The sequence below is a fragment of the Molothrus ater genome, chromosome 7 (genome assembly GCF_012460135.2).
Source record: "Molothrus ater isolate BHLD 08-10-18 breed brown headed cowbird chromosome 7, BPBGC_Mater_1.1, whole genome shotgun sequence".
Classification (NCBI taxonomy): domain Eukaryota; kingdom Metazoa; phylum Chordata; class Aves; order Passeriformes; family Icteridae; genus Molothrus; species Molothrus ater.
Window position 1 is genome coordinate 6,184,669 of NC_050484.2, and position 17,601 is coordinate 6,202,269.

At 38.2% G+C, this 17,601-nt stretch overlaps 1 long non-coding RNA gene across 2 annotated transcripts in view; it reads left to right on the forward strand.

Annotated features, from left to right (window-relative positions):
* Positions 1–17,601, forward strand: part of LOC118689135 (uncharacterized) — a 54,768-nt gene that overhangs the window by 22,503 nt on the left and 14,664 nt on the right. The window lies entirely within an intron of this gene.

The following is a 17,601-nucleotide window of genomic DNA, read 5'->3' on the forward strand; positions in this document are numbered from 1 at the left end:
CTGCACTTCATCAAACCCTCGTTAATTGTGCTCCAATTAATGGCAGCTGCTAATCTCTCATTGGAATCAATGGCATTGCAGCTGTGCAACACAGAATTTCAGATATTTTCAGGAGAGGGCAACAGCTGAAGTCCTTAATATTTGTTCTGGTATATCAAGGTAAAGATCCACAGTTCTGAGTGGCCTTCAGTGCATGAATAATGAAGTTCATGTGTTGGCCTTTTAGAAAAAGTGCAGACAAAACTAAACTTGGCTGAAATGGAGGGAGGGGACGTGGGGAAGGATGGAGAGCCTGGCTCCTGCTCCCAGCCCTGTCTGGGGAGTGGGAGCAGGGACAGGAGGATTAGATCTTTTGTTAGAGCAGGTGTATTATTTCTTACCAGTCAGGATCATCTGATATATTTCAAGCAAATTGACAGAGCCTGAAGGTGTAGTCAGAAAGTGCTGGTGATTTATTTCCCCACTGATTTTCAGCTCCAGTGGAATGCAGAGATAAAATGCAAAAATATAACAGCTTAGAAATAACTCTTCTGTGATTATATCCAGGCCTTTCCTCTTTAAATATTCAGAGTAAATGTAAATGTATTCATAGTATTGTGTATTCTGCCTGTAGAAATGCATTTGCAGTGTGTCAATGTGTTATAAAAATAATGGAAAATACTATTTTCTAATAAAAAACCTCGCAAAAATTGAAGGCAGTAAGGCTAGCAGAAGTTGTCCCAAAGAGGATGTATCATTCCCTGTATTCTCTATTTGAAATTCAAATTGTAATTACAACATGGTACTTTGAGATTGCTCTAATAGCGATTTAGATTCTTTCCAGCAATCGTTTCTCTGCGATGAAGGGGCACTGCTGGTGACACATAAATTCCTCTGACAGATATGGTTAGCTGGCTTAATCCTGCATGGGCACTGTGCAGGGAGATGCTGTAATTACTTAAAAAGGTAAAAAAATCACTGGCATGTTTATGTTGGGCACCTAATTATTTTCAGGATGATGGTCCTGGTATCTTTAGGGGGTATGAAGCTGTTCAGGGAAGTGGCAGGAGTGTGAGGAGGATCTGGAAGCTCACATGCCCACATGTGAGCATTGCTGTGGGGTGTATGTGAAGTTAGGGGTATTGCCAGCTGTGGTGTGCTGGCAGCTGCTAGGATCATAGATAAAAATAATTAGCATTATACGAAAATTATAATTTTATATAGCATTTATATGTATAAATTTATATACTCTCTATATATTATTTCTATGTATAAATATAAATCTATAATTGATATGTATAAATTATATCCTATAAATATAGTTTTAAATTATATCTCTGTCTGTCTTCTGTAGTTTCCTTCCAGAATATCTCTAAATATCTAAACCTTTTCAGTGCAAGAAAATGCACAAAACTATTGCAATTTAAAATATAACCTTCCAAATATGGACTTGGATGGATTGGTGTCAGAGACATTACATTTGCTCAAAGAGAATTTATTTCAAGGTTAACATATCTATGAACAATTGTGTCCTACTGAGAGCTATAATATAAAATCCTGGAAGTCAGGCTGTCAAAACTAAAGTTATTTTGATGACGATTTCCACAGAAAAGCTGAGATAATATAGCATATCAATAATTTACTTTAGACATTTTGATTTGTATTTATTAATAAATGCAGCTTGCATATGTAGCTTCCTCAGTAATTAAATTGTAATGCTGAAGGAATGGAAAAGGTGATGGGCCTTTGGCTGAGAGCAAGGGGAACATGTCATGTAAGCTTAAAATATTGCTAGTCTTCCAGAAGCCATTAACTATAAACAATGTAGGCATTTTGATTGCATTTTAAGGAGGAAAAATACCCGACCTTGAAAAACAATATATAACTTTGTGGGGAAAGAAACAAAACTATACACTGGAAACTATTACAGCTCCACAGAGGAACTAATGTATGTGCTTCTCCAACCTAATCTTTCCTACATCTTAGTTAAATATTCCTCACCCTTCTGCAAGCCTGTCATTCTGTTTCTATTATTCTAATGTACCCTATACTGTCTCACATTGCCTTTGTTTTAGTTCTGTGGTGTTGGGCTAAAAATCCACTTTGTTTGATACAGTGCTTGACAGATTCCATATATTTGTACTTGGGGTCTTCCTGCTTGGGAACAAACTTTGTCTTTGGAAAGACTTTGTGGTATCCAAACATCTGCATCTAAAAGCAGGGAAATGTGGAAGTCTCTTCCTTCTCCAGCTGTTTAATTGTAGAAAACTTTTGATCTTGTGGGATGAAAAGGGCCTCAGAGCTGAAGAGCTGACTCATTTCATTAACGGATCTGAAATCGCTGGCACTGCAGAAACAGGATACAGTTAATGGGATTAGTAAGGTTCTGCCACAAGTACATAAAAATACAGCTTTAAAATTATTCTGATAATCATAGAAATGCTTCATAAGTAACTTTGTAAGGCAATATTCAAACAGCCTTACAATAAAGAGATTTATTATATTATCTATATAGGTATATGAGAATTTGGGGTCTAGAACAAAACCAGGTTGATTGCCATTGCAGAACAATTTTATGTCTTCTAACCATAACCTTATCCCTCTCCAATGGTACTTTTTAAATGAGTAATTTTGTATGAGTTGATTCTGATGATATCCTGCCCACAAAAAGTCATTCTGGGGCTTACATTTAAACTCAGCTGTACTGAGATATGATAACCAGTAATCAACAGTGGTTTGTGATGTGGCTGGGATTTTTTTAGCTACCTACTTTGAAGATTCTATCAAAAACCTTAAGCATGCCTTAGTCCACCTTTTAAGAAAAGTAGACAGAAGAATAAGCATCTTTCTAGGACTGCAAATCAGATACAGCAGATAAAACTCGATGTTATTTCTTCTCCAAACTCTAACTTCTTAATCATATTCTCCCAAGAATGTGCTTTGAAGGATGAATAGCCAAAATACATTTCTTGCATATACACCAAACATATCTAAAATATAAGTGCAAGGAAATACTTCCACACATGGACACAGGCTTGGTCTTTCCATTCATGATGATGGCTTTTTAGTTAAGAAAAAAATCAAGATTAGTGTTGATCTCTTTGCCTTATGCAACAAAGCTTGTATATCACCATTTGAGGGCTGCTTGGAAGGCTGGAAGTCTGAATCAGTTGCACCATTAGGCTGCAGGAGAAAGACTCCAGCTCACACACATGTTCTTCTTTCTTTTTTTTTTTTTTTTGCCTTTTTGAAATGGAACATCAACAACAGTTCAGCGGAGCTCAAAATTAAAGCTCAGGAGCGATCGGTTGAATCTCAAAAAATTGCAGGGGGGAAATAGAGTGAGAAATTAGTTTCTTAATATTGACATGATACTGCAACCTTCATTATAAATAAGATTGTCAGCTGATATCACTTCAGTTTTACATATGGATTTCTTATGTCTGAGTGGATCATGAAAATTTCCTCACAGTCCAGCGAAATCCAAACAGGTCTGGATGAAATGGGTTAACATTCATTAAACAAGGCATTCCTGAAGGAAAGTGAATGCTTGCACTGCTTCTACCTGTGATGCCTGAAAACCCTTCTACAGATAACTCTGTTGGTAATGAACTAAATTGGCTGTGTGTCCTCCATTTGAAGTTGCAATTGCCACTGTTTTTTATCATTTCTTTCCTTAAGCCAATGTAAAGATGTTGAGGACTTGTTTGACTGCTAAGTGAATTATTTTATGTCTATGCACACATATATATATATATGTTAATATATATATTTAAGTATACAGAGCATATGATGACTCTTTTTTTAAAAACACATTATTAGTTTTTGTCATTTTACAGGGGAAAAAATAGGGCTGAAATTAATGCAAAATTGGGATAGAAATATGAAAACTGCAGAGTAGCTAAGTCCCCTCACGTTCCAGACTAATGCCAAGACAGGCCATTCAGAAATATCCCCTGAAGGACAAATATTTTATAGCTATGACAAATGCCTAAATAGCTAGTAAGGTTTTTTTATACTTTATCTGTCTTTCCTTCATTATGCAAAAAAAATGGGGCTATTCCTTCCCTGGGTGGATTAGCAACAAACTGGGATTCTGTGCAGGAATGATTTCTATTTCCTTGAGTACATTCAATGGTATCTGATGAGATTATTTCCTTTCCCCACCCAATGCAGAGTAACAAGGGCAGGATGTGAAAAGAGGGCAAAGTAATTTATTAAGCTTGCCATGAAAATTCTGTGCAATTCCCAGTAGTGTGCTTGTGACAATTCTTGAAATAGATGTTTCTGATTCAGAGTGGTTTGCATGGGGATCAGACCTCTGTGGTTATAGGAGCTGGTTATGAACTGAGTTTAGATGTGAAGAAAATGTATATTTCCTACCCCTTGGTGCTGGCATAGCACTATTGACCCTCTCCTCATTGAGAGTGAGTTATAGAAAAGCTTCTGAATTTTCTCCAAGATGTTCCAATGAGAACAACACATCTTTAAATTAATTTTTGACACTTTTCTATCCAACAGACCTCATGCAAATCTCAGTTGGGTGCAGGACTCTCCTGACTGGCAGTGCCCTGTCTCAGTGCTGCATCACTCACACAAACTCTGTCTTTTCAGGCTGTTTCACTATCCCAAAGTACAGTTTTAGTGTGTGAAGTGTACCTTCTGTCTGTGCTCTGCGTTTTCTGTCTGTTGTTTGTGTCTCTTGAGCTGTCTGAACAATTGAGAATTGCAGAATAACAGACTGAGGCTGAAGGCACATCTTGTTCAACCCCCTAATTAAAGTTTTTGAAATGTTCCTTCACATGGAGTTGGCAATGCTTTTTTTTCTCTCTGCCCAGAACTCCCTTCAGTTTCTCTGTGTCTGTCTGGGTTGCATCAGGTGCAATATGGTAAATTTGGGTTTGATGGAAGTTGTCAATGGAAGGCATTTAATTAGCTGTGTTGTCCACAGAATAAAGTCTTTATTAATAGGGTGTAAAATCACAATAACATTCTTAGCTGTCATATTCATTTACAAGTTTATAACTAATTAGCTGTCAGTTCTCAGCCTTAGGCCCTGTCTTGCACACTCCCAGAACATTTTCCTTTTTCCAAAATACTGTTTCCAGTAGACCTCTTCTCTCAGGCATTCCCAATGTGCTAACTGGGGGGGGGGGTTTACACCTTCATTTGGTTATTAGTTAACTAATTTACCTGTTCACTTGTTAGTTTGGATGTTTTTCCCACTTTTTCTAATACTTCAAGTGTTTTATATCTGAAAGGTAAAGTTTGTCACAGACATCTTTTATGAAAAATCCTTTCCTTAGGATTTTTCCTCCTGAGAAGCTGAGAGGCCTCAGGAACAAAATGCAAACATTGATTATCTGCTGCTGTGGAATGCAACAGGTGGGTCTGTGATTGGTCTCATCTTGGTTGTTTCTAATCAATGGCCAATCACAGCCCAGCTGGCTTGGACAGAGAGCCGAGCCACAACCTTTGTTATCATTCTTTCTTATTCTATTCTTAGCCAGCCTGCTGATGAAATCCTTTCTTCTATTCTTTTAGTGTAGTTTTAATATAGTATATATCATAATATAATAAATCAGCCTTCTGAAACATGGAGTCAGATCCTCATCTCTTCCCTCATCCAAGAACCCCTGTGAACACCATCACAAAAGTTCTTCCACATTTTTTGAGCGAGACCTTTTCTACCTCTCATTGTGCAGCTCTGAGCTTTTATTTAGGATAGTTGCCACATTAAAAAAAAAAACAACAAAAAAACCCCAAAACAAAAAAAAAACAACCCAAAAGAACCCCAAACATAAGAGCTCTTTACTCCTGGTATTTGCTGTCTCTTTCTTGGTTTTGTTGAAGGACATTTCCCATTGTTAAAATATAAGTGAGTGATGAACAATGAGTGATGTACCTGATGGTTTTTAACCTCCTAGAAGCTGGTTAGACATGAGGTGTTTTCTCAGGAAGGGGACAGGAGGCCAGGCAGGGTGGGATATGTGGAGCTGGAGGTGGTTTTGTGACTTCAGCTTTGGTGACAAAGACAATGGATTTATTACTGGTAGTGGTTTCTAATTTTAGTATGATCTTTATATTTCCCTGACTGTATGAGGCACCTAGAGACAATATAGATTGCAATTATTTTTGTAGCAGAGTAACAGGCATGTAGAGATGCAAACAGATTTATTTCCCAAGTGTCTTGTCTTTGAATAATGCTTTTCCATCTGCATATCATTGATGCTTTTTCTGCCCAAAAACCCTTATATTATTCCTCTATTTTCAAGTCCATAGGATCTTTATTGATTGTTTTTCTACTTAAGTATTTGCAGGTCTTTCCAGTTTATGAATTTCAGTACTGTGCAGTTTGCAGGCTCTAAGAGACCCATACTAAAGACAGCAGCCAGCTGTATAAAGCTACATTAGCCCTGCTGCTGTTACATTAATGAACTTTACTGGCATTAATGAACATTACTGGCATCCCTGCCCACAGCAGAGGGGCTGGAACTACAAGATCTTTAGTCACTTCCAACCCAAATCATTCTGTGGTTCTAGGATTTATTATACTAAAATATTAAATGACTTTTCAGCCTGTCTTTATAATGTACTTCTAAACTAGAAGGTGATTTCAGACCACTTGGAATTTGAAAAAGACCTTTAAAAAATTCAGGTAATTTTCCACATAAAACAATGACAAAAGTATTACCTCACAAAGCAGTAGAAGTTCTTCAGGAATTTGAATCTCTTTTATTTCTTCTGAAAATTCTGTGCCTGCTGGCAACAGAACTGGTAACCTTTTTCAGTGTGACTTCATCTTTTAGAAGAAATAACTTTAAAGTTCAGTTTTAAATAGCCAGGAATCTGAAGCCCAGCACTTGAAGATTGCATGGTACAATCCAGCATTGCAGGCACTGCAGCCTGTCCATCCCCTTGCTCTTTATCCCTGTGTTTTATCCTTAAGAAAAGCGATCAGAGAAAATATTTCTTTTTTATTAAACAATAGAAATAAGGGATAACACTGAAATCAATTTACTGCAGCTGGTTTTGTACTATGTAGCGTAACACTGCTGACTTCTGTGGATGCCTCTGAAAAGCCTTTCATATCCAAAGATTGACTCCAGGCAAAGGTGAAAACAAAAGCAGCAAAGCAAAAGGAAATGATGAGTCTATTTTCTGAGAGGAGAGGTGGGGGGAAAAAAAAAAAAAGATTTTCATTATTAAATTTAGCAGGCTAGGACAGGAAAGGACTATTTTCAGAAAAAATGACTTTTCATCCTCCTGACTTTGCTTTACTCAGAACATTTTTATTTCTTCAGTAGTAGAAAGCAATGCCAAGGAATATTTTATCCATCAGGTTCATGATCCTGAAGGTGCAGCTTTCCAGTGGCCACTAGGTCTGAAATACAGCAAAATCAAGTGGCTAAAGACAGAGGTCAGCCTGGGCTTTGCCATCATCCTTGCTCATTTCTTGGTGTGTAATAAACATTTGTTCTGTGGTCAAAATCTGCCAGTGAAGGGAATATTGCACCTGATCCCAGAAATGCTGGCACTTGGCATTGGGATTCAGCCCCCTGAAAGGGGGGGAAAGTTTCAGGGAACAGGAAACCTCTGCTGGCCTCTCCTCGAGAAAATTAAGTCTCAGAAGTGATGCTGTGCATCTCTAACCACAGCCAGGACTCTGGTTTGTTTCTGGTTTTGTTTGCTTTGATTTATAGGGGTGGTTTTGGAGATTTGGGGTTTTCTTGAGGTTTTTTTTTAGCAGATCAATCCTGATATAATTTTTGGTCATCCATTAAATATTCATTGTCTACTGCTTTTGTTTTAGAGGATTTCTGCTGTATCAAAGATCTCTTTCTTCGAGATTGTGTCTTAAAAATAACTTTCAGTCTATAAAATGAAGGGCTTAAAAAGGATACGTGGGGTAATCAATGCTACTTTGGTTGCTAGAAGTAATAGCTTATATTCTGAGAGAGATTTCCACATTAATATTGGATGCCTGTAAGAGGATGTGGCATTACAAAGCACAAAATTAAAATATCTATTTTATGCTGTCATTCATCTTAAATCTTCCCAGCTGAAGCACAGTTGTATTTTAAAAGAAATTAACAAGTTACACATTTATTCCACCTGAAACATCTGTATGTTATTATTTCTTCTCTAGCTGTTGTCTGAGGTTCCAGCTGAATGAAGGCTTTCATAGATACTGAATTTTCACATAATAAGACACAGCACATGCCCAGTAAAATTTACAATAGGCTTCAGAGAATATGCACAAAAGGTCAGAGAAAGGAAGTGCTGTTATCTCAGTTTAATGAATAGAGAGCTAAAGCACAAAGAACACAAATAATTTCCTCACAACCACTCAGCAAGCCTACAGCAGGAATGAGAATGACACCTGCATCTTAAGAGAATCTGATGGCTTGATTAGCAAAAAACAAAAAAGAAAAAAGAAAAAAAATTAAATTTCCTCTTTTTTATTAACTGGAATTGTTTATTGGAGTAGTTTGTAATTCTTACATGAAAGAAGGTATAGAAATAATAATGGTCATAACTTTAAAAGCATGCTGGCTTGGCTGAGGGATAGCACTGGGAGGAATTCTACTGGGCTGGATTTTTGCATTTAATCTCCAGGTATTTCTTTTAAAGGACAATTCTGATAGCTACTACCAGATGCTGTTGGAAGTCTGACTTTTGTAATTGTGCTGATCTCTCTGTACCATGTTTTGTTAAAAAGTAATGGATGTTCCCTTTCTATGAAAACTGGATTTTAAAGAGAGTCACTGCGTCTTTGCTTCTGCCACATGACTTGAACAGTAGAAAACTTAATGTTGGATATGGTTTTTTTGTGGTATTTAATGTTGGATACAATTTTTTGTGGTAGTTAATGTTGGATTTGGTTTTTGTTTGTGATCAGAAGGCTTCCAGCACATGGATGGTCAGCATGGTCACCCCACATCTGAACTGCTCATCTTCATGTGCAGGCATGAGGTGGGCAGCAGAGATTTTCTTAGGTGTCCTTAATTCCAGCAGAGCATCAATTTATAAAAAATATTAAAAGGTAAAGTTCTTCAGGTGTTGCTTTATGTTTTCCCTGTGATATTGCTTCTTCCCTGAAATTACCATTTTTCTTCTCTCTTAAATGCTCCAGGGAGCTGTTTAACAGGTTGACTCCTATCCACAAACAAGCACATTCTATTTCAGCACAAACACTTCATTTTCTGTTCAGCACAATAGGCATGGCAGGAAAAAGAAAAAAAAAAAAGCAGATTTTTATGGTGGAGCAACCCTCATGTCAGACACCTTACTCTGCATTTTCCAAGTGCATTGCATGTGAAGTCCAAGGTGATGACAGATACTCCTGGTGGAAAAATTGGCTTTGAGTTTCTTTTTTGTTACCAGAGACAATTCCAGGAACAAGAAATGAGCAGATGTTAAGGTGTCTGCCCAGTGTGTGACATTTGGGAGCTGCAGAAAGGATGTGGCTGTGAGCAGGGGGGAAAGCTGAGTGCTGAAATAGAAATACCTGCTGGTGGCAGCCAGTGCCTTTCCTCAAAGAGGGAAGCTCAGGAAACCTATTTTTCACTGCCAACAAAATCATCTCCAGTGATTTTCTGTAGTAACACTTTCCCAAGTCAAGCTAGCTCAGTGTGAAGCTCCCCCTTCTGAAAAATGGAAAGGGTGTCAAGAAGTTTGGAGATATTGATCCATGATGGATGGTAGAAAAGTGTTTAGTGAAGTACTTAGGTACTCAAAATACACAAAACATTGCTAGAAATAAAGGCAGCATTTGATAAAAGCAGGGGTGGCCTTTTTACTCCTTGCTGAGTAGAGCAAACAAATCTGTTGGATTTTCTGTGGATTTTCTCACTGGCTTTTGAACAGTATCCACAGATAAGGGATGAAGTCCATGACAGTGACTGAACATATCTAACCCCTCAGGATTTCAAAACATCTAATAAATGATGCAAATCATGGATTTGATGTAATAATTTGAGTTATTAATACAATAATCTTGTTGTATACATGATGCAGATGTGAAATTGTGGAGAAGCTCAGATTATTGGGATAACACTCCCTGTGCTGGTGCGTGGTTGCTGTTCTGGAGATCACCCAGGACATGCAAGGAATTCCTTCTCTGAGGTGATAAAAAATACCCTTGATCTCTGCACTTACAGCAGGATTTTCTTTTTTAAACATAAGTCAGCATCAAAACTATTGCTATGAGAATCTATTTACATTCATGGGATAAAATACAATCTTTTTTTAATATTCCCTTTTTCACCCCCATAGGTGTCATGCCATAATCTGCTTAGCCTTTGTTTTCCCTCTAATCTGGTGTGGAAATAAATCCTTTTCTTAGAGATATCCCTAGTGCTAGGTAACTTAGGCAATGCCTTTTTTTTTGCTTTTAAATCTGTTAAAGTGCTCACCTGAGGTAAAATTCAAAGATATCACTCCGTTTAAAAGACATTAAAATAAAATGGATTTTTCTTCATTTCTAAGTGTTGTACTTGATACATAATTATTTTTCCCCTAGAAAGTATATTTTCTCATTTCCTATTAGAAGCAAGAAATTAATTTAGCAGTGTGAATAGAGAGTTTGGAGAATAAAAGGGACCCAAGTCACTAAGGATCATTTCCTGACTCAGTTGTAGAATAATCATTCTGGAAATGGTGTCTGGAAACAAATCTGCTTATACTTTCACCAATATTCTCCCTTCTCCTACAAGGAGTAATGGCTTTAAAATGAGAAAGGACAGGTTCACATTAGATATTAGGAAGAAATTCTTTATTCAGAGGGTGGTGGGGCACTGGCACAGGTTGCCCAGAGAATTTGTGAGTTCTTGCAAGTGTTCAAGGCCACCCTGAATAGAAATTTGAGTAACCTGGTCTAGTGGAAGGTCTCCCTGCCCACGGCAGGAGATTGGAATTGAATGAGCTTTAAGGTCCCTTCCAATCAAAGTATTCTATGATTCTGTGTGATTCCTCTAATTTTTCTTTTTCTCTTCTCCTGCTACTTAAATAGATTTATTTTTTTGGTGCTGAGTGTGGAGGGGTGGGGAGGCATAGAGTTGTTCTCTACCCAGTCTGCTAGTTTGTTTTTCTGACTTTTTCCAACCTGTACACATGTTAAGGCCTTACAAGAGCAGATGGAGCTCCTGCTAAGACATTTCCTCATTGCCATGCTGGTTTTTAATCAGAACTTCTGGGCTCTCTGGCTACAGCCATCCTTATGGAATTTAACAGAATGGTTTCAAAGAGGAGAGCTGCTTTGAAGGAAGGTGTTTCAGCTATAACTGGTTCCATTCAAAGCCTCTGCTGTGTTATTCCATACTCTTTCTAGATGATGGGTAATTATTTGTAAAAGCATTTCTTATCTAAGCTATCCATGCAGTATTTTCTGTAAAATCCACTTTGTTTTCACTCTTAGCATTTGTTTCTCAATTCTGTTCTTGCTACTGGGCCAGGTGAACTAGTGGTTAAGAATGAGTTTATAATTTTCTCAGTGTATCCAGCCAAAAGTAGCTTTCTGTATTATGAGGGGAAAACTCCATTATAAAAATATATAAAACTGCATTATAAAATGGGACCAGACTTTAAAACCACATAAAGTACTCAAAGGGAATTAGTTCAATCTTTTAGTTGAATCCAGCTTACAGGTGCATTCCTTTGCTTTGACTTTTTCTTTCAGTGAGCAGAGTCCTGGGGAGCTGACCTTCCTTCAGGTAAGTCACACATTATAGAAATTTAAAATATTAATCAAGAGAAAATAGACACATGTACACGGACTGATGTGCCCTGAAAAGGGATCATGCAGAATTCCTCACTGAAAAGGATCTGGTCTTCATGGTTTAATTAACAGTGTTGCACAGACAAATTGAGGGCAAGAGAATGATGTGGCAAGTGAGAATTTCTCGTGCTCAGTTGTTGCACACGATGTTGCTCCTCAGCAGTGGAAGGTGGTAATGGACAGGCTGCTGGCTCAGACATTAATCTTCTCAGCTACATCCATAAATGAAATGTCATGCCTAACAACTCCTCTTTTATTGGTATTTCATCTTAGCTTTCCCTGATTAAAATTAATGTCTGTGCATGTACGTATGAAAATGGGGATTAAAAGATCTACATATTCAGATGGTCAGAGATGGTTCACACACACACAGAGCCCAGTTTCAAAGAACAGAGAGGGAAAAAAAAAACAGCTGCAAAAAGTCAGAGCACCTGTTCTTAACAAACATGACAACCTGCCAAAATTTCATCTTGAGATGTGCTTAAGAGTGTGACAGAGATAACCTGAAATTACTGTGCACTGGGATAGCAAATTAAAATCCAGAAGTCAGCGAGGCCACAGGATATTGGATTTAAGACCATGAAGAGGTTGTCAGTGTTTTTGACATTTCATTGCTGGAAACATATCAGTGTACTCAACATGTGGATATATTTGAATGCTAAAGCTGGGTGAAAGGCTAAGTCAAATCCACAGGAAAATTTGGCACCATAAGCAGCTGAGCATCCTCAGTTCCAGTCAGTCGTGGGGGCCGTGGTTATATCCATGTATATATGGAAGAAATATGGCAAATATTATTCCAGTGAAACAAAAGTGAGATGTTTTATTGAAGTTACAGACTGGCTTTGGGTCCAGCTTGGTGTGACTGCTCTGCTGGTGTAGTATTGATGGGAAGTAAAATGAAAGTTCCTCCCCAAGCTCTGCCATGTGCAGGGGTGGTGGGTGTTATCACTGGGGCTAGAGAGAGACACAAGTTTTACCCTGAGTTTTCCAAGTGTTGTGGGTTTGTTCCAGGTCTTTTCAGAAAACACACATTGATGTTATTCTCTGAGCACAACTTAAATCCCTAAGTTCTAAATCCCCTCCATTTTAGCTTGGCAATTAAGTCTGTTGAATTTTACTTGTCTCACCCTGCTGACTAATCAAGCTGAGCATTTTGTATGTTCTCATACTTTGATCAGCTTTGACTAAATCAGAGGCTTTTCAGAAGAATGCTTCAATAAGCTGTGACAGAAAGGGAAAATTTTAATGACCTTCACGTGTACAATTTTAGGGGTGTTTTGTGAATAACACTGTGAGACATGACTGACATGCTGAAGCATTTTGTCCTTTGCCTCATGGACTTGAGTAAACTTTTTGCCTTAAAAAGGGTGCTTTTCCTCATGAAACATAATCTCCCATCACTTCTGACCACAGATCCAACCTGTGCTCTCTGACAGTAAATACACAGCCTCATCAAATCCCTCATCTTCCCACGTTTCAGCAATAATTCTGAGGGAATCTGAATAAATTACCTTGCAAATGGTACAGCTGCTCTCAAACAGCAGAACTAATGAATTGTCATGACTGGAGAGAGGGAGAGGTGCCTTGCATCTGGAATCCCAGACAGCTGACAGGATGGTGCCTGCATCAGGTTTAGTCACCACTGCTAATTACAGGCTGAGGAATTACAGCCACTCTGAGGTTGATGGCTGGTAAACACCTGGAGATAACTTACAGCAAGAGAGGCTTTGCCCTGCAGCTTAAAAAGGGGGTGGAGGGACACTTGGTGCTGCTGTGCTGACCCTCCAGCACTGACTGTCCAACCCCAAGCCTTTTAATATCCAGCCATTCTGGTTGCAAAGGCATTCTAAATACCAAAACTGGGGACCTTTCCCCATTAATTTTATATATTTTTAAGCAGATATATATATTTTTTTAAACACTTTAAAGGCAAGGGTCCTCAGCTGGAAGAAAGAATTCAGTTATTATTCTCCTCCATCAATTCTTCTCCTCAGCTAAATCTGTAATGTTGTAATGAAAAATGTCAGTGGTGTGATGCTTATACCAACAATAAAACTATTTGCTCTCTGTTTTTTATCTGAGGATACTAAATCTGACATGCCAGTTATATCTCCAGAGTGGGTTTGAGTGAGTAGTGAATACCAGCTCAGTCAGCAGAGTTTTAAATCAATCCTAGTGCTTTGTAAAAGCAGCAGGACCTTGTCAGCTTAGAAAATGTTAATGGACTATCTGGCAAGCATGACTTGAATTGCAATTTCAAACTTATGTTTTACTATACTCATCACTTTTGAGTTTTATTATTTCCTCTCAACAGTAACTCTCATAAATTCTCTGGTAAACCAGACCAAGTGGTTCATGCACAGATAGAGAAACTATGGTGATAAGTGAGAAAGGTAGGTAAAGGACACTAAAATACAGTAAATTTGAGTGGACTTTGAATTTGTAATACTGTACAAGCTTTTTTACTGCTTAATATTTATCAGCCTGAGAATTTTGCTTCCAGACCTGTTGCAGTATTCATCCTTTCTGCTATCTAACAGAGATGGCAAAATCAAAAATCAATGTGTGTCTTGATACTCTGCTACTGACATGCTCAGAGTCGCTTTGATATCCCCACTTTGGAAATAAAAAATCCAACAACAGGGAAAAAACCACCACATGGACATTTTCAAAGCCACAGAAAGCTCTTTTCACTGATAAGCTGAAGGAAGTCAAGTTTAATTTATCAAGATGACAGCTGAGAGGGGATTTGATTGCTGTTATGTGAATAGTTTATTGTTAGCTAAAAGGAGGGATGGTGAAAGGGCCTCTAATTTTTCAGGGAAGAGCATGACACATTCTGATTTATGGACAAATTCTAATGACATACCCTGCTGAAATCTATAATCTTTCAAAAGTGATGAAATGAGCAGAGCAGTTCAAAGAGACAAAAGGCAAGTTTAATGTTCCTCGATCTTATCATATCTAACTTCTGGAAACAATACAGGGGGATGTTGAAAGTGAAAATATGTGCAATAGAGGGTTAAATTCTTTATTTGAATACTTTATTACTCTTTGGTATATTTACTAGGGATTCTTTACCTTTTAAAAAGTGAAAATGAACACATAAGCTTGGGGTTCTGGGCTAGGAGTGTTTTTTTTAATTATCTGAAATGTGTACTAAGCATGATATGTTGTCTAAGTAAAAAAAAAAAAATTAAAAACCCAAAGTTATTGCATTTGAATTTCTTTTTTCTTCTTGCTCTGTTCCAGTCAGTTCTGGTGGCATTTGAAGTGTCACACTATTTGTGTGTGAATGCAAAAGAATCTCAGTATTGGAGAACTGTCTAAAATTCATCCCAGATCTCTCAAATTTGGCTTCTGTGCAGAGAGATCTTCTGTGCAGACATCTTCAGGCACAGAGATAGTGTGAAAAACTACAGAATATCTTTTTATAGCTTCAAAATGGAAAATGTAAAGATAAAGCTTGGTAATTCATTCAAACTTTAAAAAGTCATGAATATGCTTACATTTAGGTCACTATTTACATATATGGAAACCTCTTAGAGGGAAAGCCTTTTTATGCATTCTCTTTGAGGCAAAAGTAAATTGCTGATAACTGTTAAAATTGCATTAAAAAAACCCTTAAACCAGTTCATACTATGGCTACCCTGGTTCCCTTTTTAGAAGGAGCTTTCTTAGTTGTCTTGTGCAAATCATTTCACAGTAGATCCCCTTGGATTTTTTTGGAACCAAACTGTATAGTATGATAGACAAATGCCCACAATTTTGCAATTTACTTTATGTGGTTTTAAAGTCTGGTCCCATTTTATAATGCAGTTTTATATTTTTTTATATTTGTTTTTTTATTTTTTTTTTGTTCAGAATTTTGTCTGAAATGATCTCTTGTAGCTGAACTAATTCACGTGCACTTGATTGAACAGAGAAATGGAGGATAACCATTCCTTGTGCTCAACAGTCCTAGCTGGAAGGGCCATTCACAAAATTACCCACCCAAAAATCTGAGTTTACATCTCCTAGGACAGAAGGGAGCTCGTCGTCATGGTCCCCAGGGAAGACCCAACTCTGCCCTGGGACAGGGGGCCAGGAGCCAATATGACCTAAGAGTAACAAGTCACAGAGGCAGTTTGTATTTGTATTTTCCAGGTTCAGAGTGGATCCTGGCACAGGATCAGGGCATCCTGCCTTCCCAGTGGCTGCTTCCACCACACTCACGTGCAGCCACACAAGCTGCAGAGGAATTTGGCACAAATAACCCCCTGCAGCACATGGAACAAAGCTCTGCTTGTCTGGTGTAGAAGGATTTATAAGTGCATGTTAAGCAAAAGCATTTTAACACATTAAAAAAAAAAAAAACCAAAATAACTCAAGGACATGTTGCATGTTCAGATAATAATGATAAAAGAAATGCTTGGATGGAACAAAATCTTGTAGTAATGCCTGTAAACCCCCCTGGCACTATGAGCTTTTGAAGTGTTTCACTCCAGTTTGCATTTATGCTAATGAGCACTTGAATATTTCAGTGGTTTTGTGTGTTTGCTTCAGCCTGACCCAATAGTATGCTTTTCAGATCTTATGCTTGGGATAAAATCTTGCCTTTTGCCCACTCTTGGAGCAGATGCTCCTCATTCCTCACTTTGAGGAGTCCCGGGGACCAAGCCTGTTTGCAGTGTGGTGTTATTTTCTTCCACAGATGATGGGCTGCTGCTGTTCCAGGCATCTCTCAAATGGTCAGTGGGATGATGAGACAAACACCTGTTTGTTTGCAGTCTCTATAATCTGTACCACGTTTGCAGATGGTGCCCTGCACAGTTCTGTGAGGTATGTGCTAAATAGCCATGAATGACTTGGAAGCAGTGCTGGAAAAAAATATTGACATTAAAACTTTCAGCAGTTCCACTCCCACCAGATTTTTAGACCTGGCTGAGCACAGAAAGGGGAGGATCTCAAGATTGCAAATGTTCTGGGGCTGCTAACGTGCCATTTTTCAGCTTTGAGAGAAGTCTTGTGTAATACAGAAATGAAGAGGTTTACCCAGCAGAAAATAAGTGTTGCCACTTTATTGTTTTTGGCAGGAGATGGTGGTTCATCATTTGGACACATCAGGTACTTTCCTTGTGACTATCATATAATTTAAAATGACAGTGCTTTAAATGGAGACAAAATGACAAAGCACTGATCTGTGGTGGAAGTCTAGCATGGAGAGAGAGCTGCAGCCAGGCAAAATTATTTTGAAAGGGAGTTGGAAGAGCACTTTGCTATGGGTTTATGTATTTACTGGGCCTTGCCTGTGCTGATTCACTAGCAGGGACCCAGGAGCTGTGAACCTTGACATGAATGTCTCCATTTTGTGGGGTATTGTGTCCATGGCTCTCTCTGCTCCAGCATTTTGAGAACTTGTTTATACAACATTGTTCATCCCTGTGAAAACTGCTGAAATCAAACCTGGTGCATTTGCTGTGGCTGCAGTACTCATGGCCATCCACTTAGTGAAGAAAGAAATTCATGCTTAAAACTCACTGGCTGGTTTGAGTTGTCACAGTTGCTTTGAGATTCTCATGCAGCAGAGAATTTGCATTTTGGCAATATATGTTCAGCTGAACTTCCCCAGCCTTAGAAATTCCTGGGAGTGCACAGTAGTTGTCCTGTGACAAACACTGTGAGCTGGTCAGTGTCAATAGCTGATGGCAGGAAAGTATCCATATGTCTGGAAATTCACTGCTGCCTTCAGCGATCCATTATCCTACACACTTTTTTTTTTTTTTTTCCTGAGGGACTTGAGTGCATCTTAGAGGATGAAAGTGAAGATAGATTTTGTGGTCCCCAAAAAAAATTTTTTTTTG